At 37.3% G+C, this 17379-nt stretch overlaps 1 protein-coding gene across 3 annotated transcripts in view; it reads right to left on the bottom strand.

Annotated features, from left to right (window-relative positions):
• LOC114480087 (neurexin-1-like) overlaps positions 1-17379 on the bottom strand; it is a 577574-nt gene that overhangs the window by 433403 nt on the left and 126792 nt on the right. The gene's annotated exons all lie outside the window — the stretch shown is intronic.

The following is a 17379-nucleotide window of genomic DNA, read 5'->3' as shown; positions in this document are numbered from 1 at the left end:
ATTTTAAAAGTTCTAAGAAGTCGGACCCCTTGCCAATCTCTTCCTTGTGCTTAAGAAAATTAAGAAAACACAAACATTTTTCTCAATATTTCATTATCCAACAAGTCGGTATAGATAAAGCTAGTATACATAAGACAAAAGAGTACCGCACATTATGGATTATGATCTGCATTAGGGTCATTCTGTCTCAAGTCTTCTGTTGTGTAAAGATGTAGCAAAGTGGGATCATTTTGGGTTCATGGCACAGGTTGTGTTTGCATCATAGTATTGCAACACTTAACACACACAATGACCAAGTAGGACAACTGCTGTTGTTATCCTGCATATTTGTATCATTTATTGTTCTTTTCGTTCCAAGAAAATCCCACTTCCCAAGCGACAACAATCCACGAATTTAGCACAAAGACCCAGTCCCACGCCAGATTACCTCAGCTACAAAAACAGGCCAATCGTCCTAAATGTTGTACTACAGGAAGTCTCTGAATGTCAACATTAAGAAAATTTTCAAAAAATCAACCATATGTGCATTAAATTTGCAACATTAACCAAAATTTAGCCACAATAACTGAAAATGCTTTTGCATATTATTTAAACCTATTACAAATTAAGTCTATTACCCTGTTTTTTTTTGTCTCTTCCCACTATTTTTGCTCAATTGACACCAAACTTGCTACAGAGAATCTTCAGACTGTCCTACACAAACAACCCACACGATTGTATGATTAATCAAAAACTGAGCCTACAGTGCATCAACATGTTTGAAATGATGTGTATTAGAGCCAAAGTCTAACTAAATACATGTTCACTGCTCATTAAAAAACATGCAAAAACTTTGGGGTAATTGTAGTTGTATTACTCCAAGAGCAACTTTTTGAATTTTGCTCTCCTTTTAACAATTGAAGTCAATGCAAAAATGGCAAACATTTTTTAGTGCAGTGGTTTGTAACTTTTTTTTTGGATCGTGACCTCATTTTGATATCAAGAATTTTTGGCAACCCCAAAGACATTTTTTCTCTAGAATTAGTTTGTGAGTTCAGATATGATTTTTTTTTTTTTGTTTTAATGCATTTTAGTTGAACTCGAATTATATGAAAGTATAGCAATATAGTTTTTTTTAAGATTGTGTTTTACTTTTTCATTCTTTTAAAGAATTTTGAAAATTTCAAAAATATATTTACATTTTTCAGAAATTTTAGCTGACCCAATTTAAACACCAGGTGACCTCACATGGGGTCCCGACCCCAAGGTTGAAAAACACTTTTTAGGACTCCTAAATAGATTTTTTTATATAGTTTTTTTTTTTTTTTTTTTTTTTCATTCATTTGTGGACATATCACGCCTGGTGTGGGACCAAGACTGACGCTTTATTTGTTAATTTTTCACTCGCTCTCTCTCTCTCTCTCTCTCTCTCAAGTACCCCCTGTAGTACCATCAAGTACCCCTAGGGGTACGCATACCCCTATTTGAAAAACATTGGTTTATAGGAATGTCATATCAAAATGTTAATTACCATGCAAAAAAAGAAAAAAAAAAAAAAAACACAACCTTTACGTCACACAACTGATAGAGAAAAAAAGTGAAGGGGTCAGAGGATAGACTGGAACTCTTAATTGACATATTGCATAGATATCACACACACACACACAAAGCACAGAATACTATCAGTGTTCACTAATTTGCTCAATATGAAGCGTTCTGTTCGTCGCTGCCGCTTTGAGATAAGTCGGTTAATCTTTTTATGGCTACGAGCGACCTTTGTGAACATGGGGGTTGTTGCCTTGAGCATGTAGGTGAGACGCTCGCTCAGCGTAGATAACAGACAGCAACTATTTGTCACCACAAGACAGGGGATTGACATTTTAAAGCCATGCAAGTATTACAGCTGGGATGCGTTTTCCCTCTGAGACAACCCCTGACCAAAAAAAAAAAAAAAAGCTCGTCATTACTGAGGCGGCATGAACATGTTGTGGTGATTACACGATTCAAAGTACTGTAGCTTACAACCCGACAGCTTGCGGTGAATCGAGGCTGGAGTATTGGGAAGTGACGTCTGACGTTTTCATCCCGTGTGTGTGTGTCCATTGTGTGCAGAGAAGCGGATAAAGCCAAGTTTAAGGGAAATGACTGTTTGCAAGTACAATTGAAGAGTCTTTATGTAAGCACATAAAAGCAACTATCTATCTGCTTTAAACCCAATTATTTCGCAGTTGGTGGAATTTAAAAGAAAATGGCAAGTAAAATAATTATTATTAAAAATAAAAAAAAAAAAAAAAAACCCACACCAAAGAAATTCTTTGATGTAAGCACAATATGCATAAACACAACGTTTTGGGCCTTTTATCGGAGCCTCTACTTTGTCTTTAAGCTGGCAAAGAAATTAAGAAGAAGCAAAAGCTTTTTGCACAGCACGAGATCCCACTGCAGTAATAAAATAAACCTCAAAAAGAACTTTTAAATAAACATACTCCCCTCTTTTCTACTGCTCAGAAACAGAATCTCTAATAGGAAGAAATGAGCCACAAGGCCAATTACATGTGGACTTTCTGTAATAGAATAAATCAATGATGTTTGCTGACTCCTCCCTGGAATTAATGAGTACTTGACACTTCATACTTCCCAGCCAAAATCAATACAGTGATTTAATTCAATGTCCGGCTGAATGATGTTCTGAAATCAAGGCAGCGATAACCATTTAGTAAATATGAAATGATTGGTGTGGAGTTCATCTCAAAAGAGCAAACAGTGCAGTTCTGCACGAGTCTACTGCTCCGTGTTGTTTGTCTCGTCGTGGATTTGAAGGCTCGGTACGTAGCGAGAGGAGGGAGACGAGGGCGGGCTGCACCAGATGTACTGTAAGAATTAGTCATGCAAGTTTTGTTTTTCTTTCAGTTGAGCAAAAGACTGCAGAAGGAAGATAAATATGCAGCACACAACTCTCACACCCACTCGGAGAACTGGGTAGTCATTGTAAGGACCTTTTTCTTCTTCTAGGTAAAGTTTAGTCACTTCCATTCAGCACTGGGGATTATATTTCACATTGCATAATGATATCATGGCCATGTTTACATGGGAGCTTTAATTCCGCTTTATTTCAGAATGAAATAATTCCTCTATATTGTAAACACTTAATTCCACTTAATTTCAGTCGTTGTGTGCATGCTCGACTTGCCGCAATGACGCGCTGGGGATGATATATTGGCCACCTGGACTAAAGCAGATATTGTTTATTTAATGAGAGCCTTGGAAGGCATGAATATAATGAAAAGAGTGGACGGAAGCATACACGTGCGGACAGTCACACGGACATTGGGGAATGGAACAGGGTTGATCGGACAAATGGTAAATGGACTTGATTTTATATAGCGCTTTATCACCACACTGAAGCAGTCTCAAAGCGCTTTACATATCAGCTCATTCACCCAATCACTCTCACATTCACACACCAGTGGGACAGGACTGCCATGCAAGGCGCTAGTCCACCACTGGGAGCAAGTTAGGGTTCAGTGTCTTGCCCAAGGACACTTCGACACATAGTCAGGTACTGGGATCGAACACCCAACCTCTCGATCAGAAGACGACCCACTACCACCTGAGCCACGGTCGCCGGACAAGACCCGGAGACGGAGTAAATGTGTCCCAGTTTATCATTGTACCGGTTGTTAGAGCTATTATCTTTACCAGGGAGCAAATATTTATTCATGGTTATTATTATATTTACTGGACTTTTATTTTTCTGTGTTGTTGCCGAAAATAAAAGGTTGGTTGTGCATTTTTTTTTTCCCGATAGACGCGATACGTCACGGTCGCCCCCTGTCCAATCAGAGCCTTCCCAAACCCCAGACCTAAAGCGGATTCCAATAAAGCCGAATAAACTTGTTTTCCATGTAAACCTCAATTCAGATTTATTATTTCCATTTGAACACAAAGCACAACACTTTAATTCAGAATTATTGAATTTTTAAAAAAAAAAAAAAATGAACAACTTAAAAAGGGAAGGTTTATGAAAGGTTTTTACCCTGTCTAAAAGCTGACATGTTCAGGCAGATTATTTATAAAATGATTTCAAGAATAACGACTATAAATAGCTGTTGCCATGGTAGCATGATATAGAAGAACATGCAGAGTCATGCTAGGCTAGATAAACGGTGAGTTTTATACCTCTTAAATGAGAGCTTATGTGCTTTACCATGCCATCAAAAAAAAAAGAAAAAAAAAGCTATAAATAATGTTTATGTAAAAGAGCAGGTTTAAAGGCTTAGGGTTAGAACAACATTGGGAAGTACGCGTGTATCAACCACAGGCATTAAATGATAGAATAGTTTAATAGATGAAATAAAAGACAGTAAAAACATAAGCAACTTTAAACAAAAAGACAAATAACACATTTTATTAATATAATTATTATTGTGTTCATATGTTTATAGGAAGCTTAAATGTATGATTAGAACTTTTATATATATATATATATATATATATATATATATCTTATTTTGAAATACCGTTCAAGACCGGAAGCAAATACGAAGAAGGGGGTGTTTCTGCCTTTGCAGGGGGTGTACCCGATTACAAACCGAAACGCCCCTTTTTGCTGCTGATTGGATGGTATTGGAGTGTGCTGCTGCATTTTGTTTTTCTCGTTTCTCTATCCATGACATATCTATGATGTCCAATCTTGAACCGATGGTGTTAAATAAACAAAGACGCTATCAAACTTTTTTCAAATATAAATGAAAAGATACTGTTGTTATGAAGTAGAACCCCCCCCCCCCCCCCCCCCCCCCCCACCCCCCCCTCACTTAAAGACCATATTGTCTATAAGTACCATGCAGTGATGAATGCTGCCATTGCTGCTGAAGAGCCTTGAAAGATTCACAAGACGCGACCAATTACAGCCTCCAGGACACCCCCAGAGAATGCCACCCCCACATCTCTACAATGACTATAATGACCTCTCAGGGGCCAATGAGAGATGGGGGAGGCTTGGATATGGAGCCCAGGAGAGTGTCTGACAGCACTGGCTGGATAAACACACTGACTTTACATTTGAACCAGACTTATGAGCTTATTTTCCAGGTTTAAAACTAAACACCATGTAATGGCCATTTGTCTTGAGTGGAATTAAACCTTTCGATATCCAGTGGGAAGAGTATGGTGGAAGACTGGGTTTTTACACAAATTATCAACTTAAAGGTTACAACCTAAAAAATACCGAATTTACTTTTTTGTCTTTTAATAGACATTAAATTAAATGTGTCACATATTGACAGGCCTTTAGCACAATTTCATACCGCTATGTGGTAGCTAAACTAAAAAAAATGTTGTTTAATGAAAATGAACGTAAATTACCAATGAAGTAAATCACAAAAATATCAAAATAACAATGAAACTCATTATACATTGTTGTAGCGCATCTGAACGTGGCATGTTTTGTTGTTTTGTGAACTTAAGAAACAGCACCAGTGATCAAAAAACATTATGACATACCGATATAGCAACGTGTGTGTTGTTTCTTTTATGTGTTTTTCAATAAGTTCAGATGTTAATCATACTGTACATGTTCTGCCATGTGACCTCAAGAATATATTTTAACTGCAATTCAAAAATACAGTGTTGGTAGATATTATTATAAATGTAATGCTGATTGATTGTTTGAAATGTTATCGTTGTTTTTTTTAAAATTTTTTTTAATGTTTTTGTTGTTGCTGTTCAATGTTTTCTGCTGCACTTTTTAATCGTGTAAAGCTCATTGAATAGCCATGACTGTAAAATGTGCTATACAAATAAATCAAAAGTTCATTACACTGTGCAATCACAATTTGGAAATGTATGATGACCAACAAAACACAATGACATTTTTTGGAAGGGAAATTTTTTTAATCCCGAAATTAAAAACAAAAGAATCTAAAAGTGCAGTTTATAGAGAAAGCGGTTAAATTCCGAAGGATCTCTAATTGTTTTAAAGCCCTGTGTGGGCCCTCTATTGTAAATTTTTCAGTCAGTTGTTGCTTATTTATATTTGTGTCCTTTATGTTACTAGTTTGTGTCTTGGTAACTCTTGTCATACGTGGAGTTTACGGAGGGCAGGTGGTCAAAGGTTTACCCAATTTTTAATATAACTTACACAATATACAAATGTTTTAAGTGCCATAAAACATAGTGACTAGGAAATAATAAAACCAGCAATATAAAATTCAAAGGTTCACAAAATAAAAGCAAGTAATAAAAGTTTTAAAAGACCAGCAGCCAATGATATTTCACCTTCCTGCTTCCCGTAGCAGCTGAGTGCTTTGTTTACAACATGGATGACACCGCGGTTGCTCCGTAGACTCACTCGTCTGTTGTTTGTAGTGAAGCACTGAGAAAACCAGCGGGCTGGAATAGAGAGCGAGCAAACCCTGCGCGATATAAAGCGGTGGATTCGAGCAGTGTTGTGATAATGTCCCCGCGACAAAATCGGCATCCAACGGCTGCTGAAGCACATCCGGCGAATGCGGACAGCGGAGTAACCCTGTTAGAGACTTTTAATGCCATAATCTATGTTGTTGGACTTTTAAATGCTTTTAATCGATACGGATTCTTTGATTCTCTCCGACCTGTTGTTTAACTTAATTTAATAATAAATAACACTGCTTATTTTGAGCAACTTTACTCTCTTTGTCTTTAAGTTACAGGGGATACTGAATATTTCAAGCATTTTGTATTAATGTGACGGGTCCATAATACAGTTTTCAAAACTTATGTTACAGAAATGAGAAATAGTAATAATAAATGGATTCCTTATTTGTGAAGTTAAACTTGAGATGTTCTCTCTCTCTCATATATATATATATATATATATACACTTTTTTGCTTGTGTCTGCACTAGGAGTCAGTAAATTTCCCCACTGCGGGATGAATAAAGAATACTCTAGTCTCCACTATTAGTCTCTTGGTGTGTTTTTGTGCTGTTGAGTGATTAGCTCCCTCCTGTTTGACACTCAGGTGTGCTGCATTCCCAATCAAGCCTCCCTCACTATTTAGCTGAGGGTTTGGACACCGAATGGCTGCTGGTTTATTGTCACTGACAGTTTCTTCCATGCCGTTGTGTTTTTTTTTTTTTTTTTCTTTCTTTGTGAGGGTGTTATATAAGGAATATTTCTTATTAATTTGTTACTTTGGGGGTTTCTATGGAAAATGAAAAGACTTGATGGCTGATTTTTCAAGACAAGTAGTTCAATAAACTCTAATTTATGTTACGTTAGAAGATCTTCACAGATTTAATTTCCTTTCAATGATATCTCACCATCAAAAGGTGGCACACGCACAACACACACCTATCACTACTGTAACAGTAGGAATAACAGGGGTCAGACAGTTTGGGACAGCAATGTAACTAGGGTTACCATATTTGGATTTCCACAAAAAAGGACCCTCTTCATACTCAAATTACTCTACAAGTTCTTGAATCTACCTTGCTATGGCAAAATACAATATAGCAGATCAACAAGTTGTCTATGTCCATAAGTTTTAAACATTTCTTTCTCTTTTTATAACAAGGACTTAAAAAAAATAAGATCTGCAATCAGTGGTGACTCAAATCAATCACCTTTGTTATGCATTTTAACAATCTGTCTTTCAAAAATCTCATATATACCTTCTTAAAATCTCTCATTAAAACAATATGAGAAATATTGCCTATAAGGCTTACAGAGAAGTCAATCAATTAAAATCAATCCACCTCTATTTTCTCTCTTTTAATGTCTCTTTATCTTGGACTTTCTCTTTTCCTTGTGTCGCTGTAAAGAGCAACTTCTTAGCTTTCAGAAACTGGTGGAATTTCTCCGATCGAGCAAATATTAGCAGAGTTACGATCATTGAAATGAACGGCCCCAGAGATGCATTCAAGTTTCCCAGGAAACCCGGACACGACGTGAAAAAATGACATGTCCGGGTAAATCCGGACGTATGGTCACCCTGATGGAACAAACACCAGCAACCCTTTAGTATTTAGTCACACAATAGATGAATCAAAGCTAATCAGCTCCACTGTATAAATCCCAGCCTACCGACTAGTCAGTTATAAAACTGAAGAAGCCAAAAAAGGAAACACCTGAAAGCAAAACTTCGACTTCGATTGCCTCAACTAAGAAACCAGAATCAACATGACCTGGATGACGAAGAACTTTGACAAACATTAGGTCTCAGACAGAGTTTAATTTAGGCCAAATCCTGCCCAAGCAAGATTCGGCACCTCCCACTTTTTGACTGGCACTTATTTGATTGGATCCAGCACCTCATTAAAAAAAGAATAATAATAATTCCAGCACATCATTTGCTTTTAGGTCTTTCATTGAGTTAAAATCACTGGAAATTTCATTGTACACACAAAATTAAATGAAAAAACTCAGTGCGAGTGAGGAAGAGAGGGGAAAGTCAAGCCACGCCCACGCTATGTCTGAGGTGTGATTTTGTGCAAGAATAGTTTCTCTGTCAGCTTGGAAAACGGTAGAAAAAGGCAGTTTTTAATGCCAATAAGTGAAGCTAAGCACAGCAGCAGTTAGCGTAGCGAGTAGCAGCACCTGTAGCCTGTCATTGTGTCATTGGGCAAGACACTTCACCCACATTGCCTAGTATGAATGTAGTGTAGACAGCCTCACTTCTGTCAGTCTGCCCCAGGGCAGCTGTGGCTACAATAGTAGCTTACCACCACTAAGTGTGGCATGAAAGAATAATCCCTTCATTCTGTAAAGCGACTTTGAGTGTCCAAAAAAGCGCGACATAAAATTGTTATAATTATTAAGGCAAGCCTCGGCTGTGAAATATGTACAAATAAAAGGTACGCACATTTTCATTCTCTGCAGGGCTGCTGATTCAGTAGAGGAGCTAAAAGTTTGTAAATATTTTGTATTTGTGTGTTTTTGTATTCTGAAAGTAGAGTCACCTTTGTGGGTAAATTAGCAGTGATTTTACGCTGTCCTTGGTGCTGAAACATGGCAGATTTTGACAGCTGTCACTCAGCGTGAGGGACGGATGCGCTCCACGAGCAATTGTCCGTGCTTCTTTAACGTCAATTCATCATCCTTTTGTTAAACATTCAGGTTATTTGGTTGTTTGTGTTTTTTTTTATTATTGGCCCATTCAGTTAGCAAAAGGCGCTTTAAAAAAAATTAGAATTTTTTTTTTTTTTTTGTCTCTCTCTTACTGCTGGAACAAGATGATTTACAAACTAAGCACTGGTTTCAGAATGTGTTGGGATATTGGTAGGCAATATATCAAGAGCTATGAAACATAGACAAGTGTTGTGTTTGGATATCATACCTGGAAAGCCTGTATTGATTACAAAAAGACACAAAACATGCAGTATTTTTACGTTAAAATTTCACATGGTTAATTTGAGGGGAATTGTGTCAGTTTTCTTGGCAAGATGGCCTACTTATGGGAAGATTGATCTTTACTTGCATCCTCGGGCCAGTATTACACAAATGGTTGTGTGACTGGAGTGTTACGTGTGCAAGTTAGCTGTGAGCTATAACTGTGGGACTATAAACAAGCAGCTTCTTGATACACAAAGACGACTGTTTCCTCTCATTAGACGATAATATTGGGAATGTCTGCCTCCAAGCTGGCTCTAATTTTCAAAAGATTACATTTCTGCAAATGGGAAAACACACCAACATATTTTAGGAAGTGCGTGTGTGTGGTTGGGTTTGCGAGGACAGAAATAGCCGGCAGGAAAATGAAATGTAAAAAAAAAAACGCTGATTGCTAATTACACCCCAATCTACGAAGATGACTGATGCAGAGGCTACGCTGATTGAGCTAACTGCTAATGCTAAATAACGATCAGTGTCCTTGTGATTGAACACAAAGAATGCAGATAAATCCTATGAATTATAAGGGGTTTTATTAAATTCATTAAAGCTAATGAAATAAATAAATGAGTGATTAAACTGGCTGACTCGCATCTAAATATATTTGTCGGATTGTAGCAGTTATGCTAACTCCTCAGCAGGAGAAGAAAGTCACTAGATGAAGCTAATGCTAGCTGGTGGTTGTTGACGGAGATAGAAGTAGGCAGATATGGTGCCGCTAGTGGTTGTGGTAACCTGTTGAGAGTTGTATAGAGTAGAGTTTATTAACCTTGGGGTCAGGACCCCATTTGGGGTTGCAAGACACTGGGAAGGGGTCGCCAGATGCCTTCAATAAACTAGGAATGTTTTTTTTGAATGATTTGAGCCCATTTTTGGTGTTTTTTGCTCCTTTTAATGCATTCTTGCTACATTTACTCCCATTTCTGCCACGTGTACATTCAATTCCAATGCCTTTTCTGCACATTGTTTTCCACTATCAAGACATTTTCAGCACGTATAAACCCTTTCCACCACTTTTCCCACCTAATGTCGCATATGTTGACCCATTCATTTGACTTTTAACCTCTTTTCACCATATTTTATGCTTATTTTTGCGAACTTAACCACATTCATCATTTGTCACACCTATTATTTGCCAGTTCAAACTAATTGTTCCAACTTTTGTATGGCACTTTTAAGCCAATATTGACACTTTGAACCCTTTTTACCACTTTTTCTGTCTTTTGACCCATAATTTGCAAGTTCTGTGGTTTTTAAAATCCTTTTTCACCACGTTTTCCACCATTTTTGGTGACTTTTAACCCCGTTTATTTCTGATTAAAACAAGGATTTAAATTTTTTTGATGACTATATACTATACTACATTATAAATAAATGTGGTTATCACAGATTCATAGAACCATGGACCATCATTTTGCTGACTTTATGGATGGGCCCCAAAAAGCTCTCTCCTGTATTCCCCCTCCTAGATGGCCCTGTCTCCACATCACTGTTCTACACTAGCGGAACAAATAAGAGCCGGGCCGGGAGCCGTGGGGCCGGGAGCCATGGCAAATGACCGGGCCCTTTAAACCCAACATACACATGTCCGCAACAGCGGAGCTAACAGGCTTCAACGCCACGGAAAGTGACTGTCATTTTGAACACAAATTCAAGGGCGCACGGTGGCTTAGTGGTTAGCACGTCCGCCTCACAGCAAGAAGGTTCTGGGTTCAAGCACTAGGGTGGACACCTGGGTCCTTTCTGTGTGGAGTTTGCATGTTCTCACAGTGCTGCGTGGGTTTCCTCCGGGTACTCCGGAGGGCCAGATATCCCACAATCCAAAAACAGGTTGATTGAAATCTCTAAGTGAGTGGTTGTCTGTCTGTATTGCCCTGTGATGGACTGGCACCCTGTCTAGGGTGTACCCCCGCGCAGCGCCCAATGAGAGCCAGAGATGGGCACTGGCAGACCCCCACGACCCTGACAAACAGGAATAAGTGGGTCTGAAAATGGATGGATGGACAAATTCAAATGATTTTAACAATCATGGATAGCGACCGCTTTATTTTGACACCCACTTTAATTACAGTATTTCACCTCAGAGCCTGTATCAGTAGCTATAAAGTTTTGTAAAACTGGCACAACAGCCCATATGTTCACAAACACTATTTCAATATGAAGTACTATAGACCTGTTTGAAGGGCAAACGACAAACCTTGCGCTCTGTGAACTCGTCCACGATGCTCCTAATGTCCATTTTCTTTGCTCTCTCATTCTCTATGGACATCATGGCAAGTCTACTCAGTCTCTCCTGTCCCACTGTGCTCCTCAACTGGTTTTTAACGAGTTTTAACATGGAGAATAAGCGGGACACTTGACTGACGTGTCTGAGCATACTCTGTGTCACATATGTAAACACATATTCTGTGTGCAGAAAATGTGTTTACATATGTGACGCTTGAAAAATGGTAATGAATGAACCGCTGTTAAGGCTCATAAATAGTATGTAGTATGTAGAAAGTTTGTCACCTGAGGACGCGGCCGCTTTAAGGAAACTCAAAAGTACAGGTGAACAATTGTGGGACACATGCAGCATTCGTGGAGTGGTCATCCGTTGTGCTCTCCTGGCCCGATGTTCAATGACCAGACATTTATACATATCTGATAGAAAAACCCAGTGTATAAACAAAAAAAAACCTAAAAGCATTTAGTCTCTAGATGCTTATAAATACTTTTTATAAACGGGCAGATAGGTGGGCTGCTATACTCCTATTAATGAAGGTTTCCGTGTCTTTCTGCATATTCTGATCATTTTCACTGGATGAGTTTCCATCTCTACATAAAGTCTCCTCCTCACTGCCCCACGTCTGCATATCAGTCCATTTACAGCTTTTTATGGTCACTTTTTACTGGATCCAGACTGAGATAGCGCTCCGTCTGCTCCCATGCACCATCGCCTCAGCAGTGCTCCGGTTGTTTTGCACCGAGCCTGCGCACACATGCACCTAATTTAGTATGCATACGTCACATGAAATGGGTCTATATAACCTTTGTATAAATCTGCATGATGGGTGACTGCCTATACTCTGTGCGCCTCTGGGCACAAGTCATGGGAGAGCCCGCCTTCTCCAGCTCCCCTGAACCTTGGTAGAGGCCCTGCTCCCTTAAGTCCTACCTCCTATCCGGGCCATGGGGGCGTGCCGCCCTCCCAGCACCCCCTAAAGCTCCGCCCCTGCTGTTCTATAATGTTCATTTTCAGCCACCTTCAGGTACAGTGTAGCAAGATTACTATTGCAACAACACATCATTAGTAGGGTAAAACTAACCTGTCTCACGACGGTCTCTGGCACCTTTATTTTGGGGGTTACGGCCTGGAAAAGGTTGAGACCCACACCACTGAGTAATGGAAACAGGTTGAGGGTTGTATAGAGGAATAACTATACAATAAAAAAAGTCTAGATTTGTTGCTATATGTCGGTCTTTTGAACTAGTAACTATGAAGACTGAAGAATCACTAAATGTAGCAGTAACGTCGCTAAGTTGTCAACACTGGTTAGTTTGATGGTTGATAAATGGTCATGTCTGTTCTGGCATAAAATAAATCCACTTCAGAAGTTCAAATAACAGAAGTTTGCTAATATAAAAACCAATCATCATTTCAAACTGTCTTTGTCACTCCACAATGACACAGACGGGCTTTATTATTCACTTTCATGCTTCTATTCACCCTCCAAGAAATGTCACTCTGCATTCAGTGTCCTTTTGCTTCGCCTCGTCTGGGCACGCCGTCTACATTTGAGTTTCTCTTTTTCCGCTTGGTCACCATCTTTTACTCCATTTTTCACCGATTTGTCTTCATCTCCCAGACCTGTCATTTTTTTTTTTTCTTTTTTTCTGGCTTTTTGAGCTCACAATATCCTCTGCTTCTCTTTCATTATGTTCTTTTTCTGTCTCTTTCCAGCTTGAATGAAAGCTGGCATAAAAGCCAGTATAGGTCAGTTGTTCAGGCTGGTTTTGTGATGGTTTAGCTTGGGATCAATTTGTCAAAAGTAACCCTGGATGAATGTGAGCAGCTGGCACTAGACAGCGGAATTAATCGACCATGTTGTCTAGGTTGGTACCACTACTGTAAATTGTAGCTGGAATTCAGACTTGAAAAGATTATATTTTAAGAGGGATGTAACGATTCACTCAACTCCCGATACGATTTGATTCACGATACTGGGTTCATGATACGATTCTCTCACGATTTATTTTACAAAATGGGACTGTAGACAATTTTTTTTTGGGGAAAAAAAATAGAATACGGTACTATTTTCCTTTTATTTTTCATTGTCAAAATAATTCCTTGATAAACTATTCAAAACAATGCAATTTAACTAAAAATAAGTCTTGAATGAAATAAATAAAGGAATAATACAAATGAAAATGAAGCCTATTAATTTAAATTCTGGTTCTATAATAAACAATGCAAAACTGCATAATAGTTCTTTTTCTTTTTAAAAGTGCAACTGAAAATGTATTTTGTGCCTTAACAATTGGACTTTAAAAAAAAAAAAAAAAAAACGTGATTGCACTGATTTACGTCATTTTTTTGGACCAGCAGAGGGCGCTGGTAACACAGTGGTCGGTTGGCATGCAGATATCTTGCAGTGAAGATGAGAAGCTATGCTAGCAGACAGAGCTAATAGAAAAACGTGACTTTTACAGATATTCAAGTAATATTACAGATATTCTTTCGGTGCTAAATGGGTAATGACTCATTTATTAACATATTTAAGAGTAGAAGGCGGCCAGAAAGAAACTATTAGCAGACTCCGCCCACCGCCTACACTTGTGGATAGTTAAAATCGATATCAACCGTGATACCTATGAATCGATTTTTAACTGCCTTACGATTAATCGTTACATCCCTATATTTTAGTGTTAAAGAGATTTGTTACAGTTAATGTTTGTCTGTTTAATCTCTCCTACCTTTCAATAAGACATGAGTGAACATAACACGTGAGATTATAGACGTAATAAAATAAAATGCATGACCAGACCGGTAATCTGTATGAAAGTTCTGGATTGAGGATGAGTTGACGCGGGCTGTCCAAAATGCAAGGTCAGCAAGAAAATTGCCACGAGCTACTGAAAGCTCCCATTGGACAGTGTTGCATTTATATATGTGAAAAAAAATATCCACCATTTTTGATGTTTTGGTGCTCCTGGCAGAAAAAGAAAACAGGCCATTACTATCAGGAATCCTATGAGAACTTGTGAAACATCCTCATTATGTAACACAAGTATTCAAAGGAGCAACAAAGTTGAAGCTCATGCTTTCCTATTAACGCGTTGATTGATTAACAGCAGCTGTTAGACACTTCTTTCCATTTAATCCCATCATTATTTTGTTCTTTTAGTTATTTGTTGCAGCCATATATGAAAGTAAAGCTATCTTTTGTCTTTGTAGAAGGATCACTTATCAGTCAAATCATCCTGTATATAATGTAATGAGATCTGTATATATAAAGCCAATGTTTTGAGTGTAGAATATACCAATAAAATATGTTTCATACATAGTGTTCTCATGAAGGTGTACACATTTACAGATCAGTTGTTTCTTAAGTCATATTAACAAAAAAAAAAAAAAAAAAAAAAAATCACAATAATCGCCGGATATATTGTATCTTATCGCAACCTATGTATCGAGATACAAATATACACACCCCTAGTTTTGAGTTTCAGGACTTGTTTTTCTTAGAATACACTTTTGGATTTTTAGTTTTAATAAATAGTCTTGGTTACTCCTGCCTGCCTTTTATCTAGTTTGAATTGTTAAAAAAAAAAAAAAAATCTCACACAAATGCTTAATACTGTGAAGCATGAGTATAGCTGTTATTTACTGACCTTGGAACTCAAAATAAATGTAGCCTCATTACAATATTCTATTTTATACCTTTAAAATTGTTTTTAAATAAAACAAGAAACACCACAGGATTTAACTTTCCTTGTTTTTAGTTTGGTAATACTTTGTCCTGTTTCTAAAATGTGTTGTTACAATAAAGTTTAAACAGGACCAAAAACACAAATGTCTATATATGTGGGCACATAGAATTTCTAATAAAGAACAACTGTTATAAATGTGTTATGAAAAATACCTATTTGCTAACTACATAAATATTTAAATACTTTCTAATAAACCCTATGCTTGTGCTTAAATGCACCAAACAGTGTATTGCCTGTATTTAATCATATCACTCTTAATCATGAAAAAAAAGAAAAGAAAACTCCCTCAAAAATGATTCCAAATAAATTCAAATTTCAGAATCACAAATCCTTATCTTTCTGTCGTCTTTCAGCGTCACAAAATGAGACGTTTTTTGTTGTTGGGGTGGAAAAACAAACCCACCCATGACAATACTGCATTCATCACGGACAGCCTTATCTGCCAGCTGGGTCCATGCCAGCCAATGAGACCTCAGGGATTTATTACACTTATTGTGAAGGAAACGCCAAACTCCAAACATCTCAACAACACACTTATGTCTAAACATGCCACAATTATAGCCACTATCAGTGAAATTATTACAGTCATTAAACACAAGGAGCGCTGACAGTTTAAAGGCGTGTGTAATTTAAATGAGGCTGCAATGTGCAGACCCTTTGTTTTAAGGTTTTTAAAGCTATTCTCAATTAAGTCCTACATGTGAACTATTCATCTTCAAACCCCAAACTGTTGTTGTATAGACTAAAAGGATATTTTTCAGTGTTTGGAATCGATTTTTTTTTGTGTTTTTAAGAAACTGTTAAGTTAAGCTGGCAGGTGAAATGAGCTTCCTTTATTAGGCTTGAATAATAAACACACGAGTGTAGAGGCAGGGGAGCTATTTTTCCATTCAATGTCTGCACAACAAAAAACTCATTTTCTTGTATTTCACAATATACTTTGTGTGCCTGTTTTGACCTTTGAACAATATTGTGTCATTTAATGAAACATAATATATTTCACTTAATTAAGTGCATTTATAAAATATAAAACATATCCTTTTCATTTAAAAGAAAAAAAAACACAAAGTATATACATATCAGTTCATTTTATTTGATTAATATCGTAATATTGCAATAACTAGAGGTAGTTTTTTTTTTTTTTTTTTAAATTGATCTTTTAATGAGGTAAGATATAGCTAATATATGTTGATAAATAAAAAGACGTATTTTAATGTATTTAATTAAATTGCTGTTGCTATAAAGTCCTGAGCCATGGAACTTGAATTTCATCTAACTATTAAAATATGACAATTTTTTGGGTCATACTTTATTTGAAGTTTTATACACAAGGCTGACATTGCGCTGTCATTATTATGATTATTATTATGATTTTTTTTGGGTTTGGGTTAAGGTTAGGGTTAGGGGTTTGGGTAACTTGAGGTGTAACTTCATGACACCTTATTCATGCTAATGACGGGTGTCGCGTCATAATAATGACAGCTGTCAGCCTTTATGTATAAAACCTAAAGTAAAGTGTTACCCAATTTTGTCATCAAACAACCAAAAGTAGCTTTAAAAATAAATAAAATAAGAACTACAAAGTGTCTTTGTACGGTGCAATTGGTACGGTTACCGAAGTACAACTAAGTAGTGTCTTAGGGTTAGGGTTAAAACCTAATATCGCAACAATTTTTTGGGTTAGGTTTAATCTTAGTCACGTGACCTAAACTGGCCAATGACTGACTTATCATATGACCTAAACTGGCCAAATAGGGGCGCTGCATACGGATAGAATGTCGGTATATTGATACGGCAACTGTACTGATAGCCACTGTCTAAAAAAATATACACAAGAACGTGCATTAAGATATACTTCTTATTTTTCTGCAAAAAATGAACACATTTTGAAGTGCTGTGAAAAGGTTTAGTCAGTTTTCCACTTCTTTGCCACTTAATAATGTAAGGAAAGGCAAAGCCATAACAGGAATAAAAAAAAAAAAACACAATATGTACCATCTATGTTTCTCTAGCCAGCATCAACAGATCCCTGAACCTTCTTGTCACACTCTTTGTA

The sequence above is a fragment of the Gouania willdenowi genome, chromosome 18 (genome assembly GCF_900634775.1).
Source record: "Gouania willdenowi chromosome 18, fGouWil2.1, whole genome shotgun sequence".
NCBI classification, from domain to species: domain Eukaryota; kingdom Metazoa; phylum Chordata; class Actinopteri; order Blenniiformes; family Gobiesocidae; genus Gouania; species Gouania willdenowi.
Note: the sequence above shows the minus strand (reverse complement) of the source record. Positions and strands in the feature narration are given on the sequence as shown.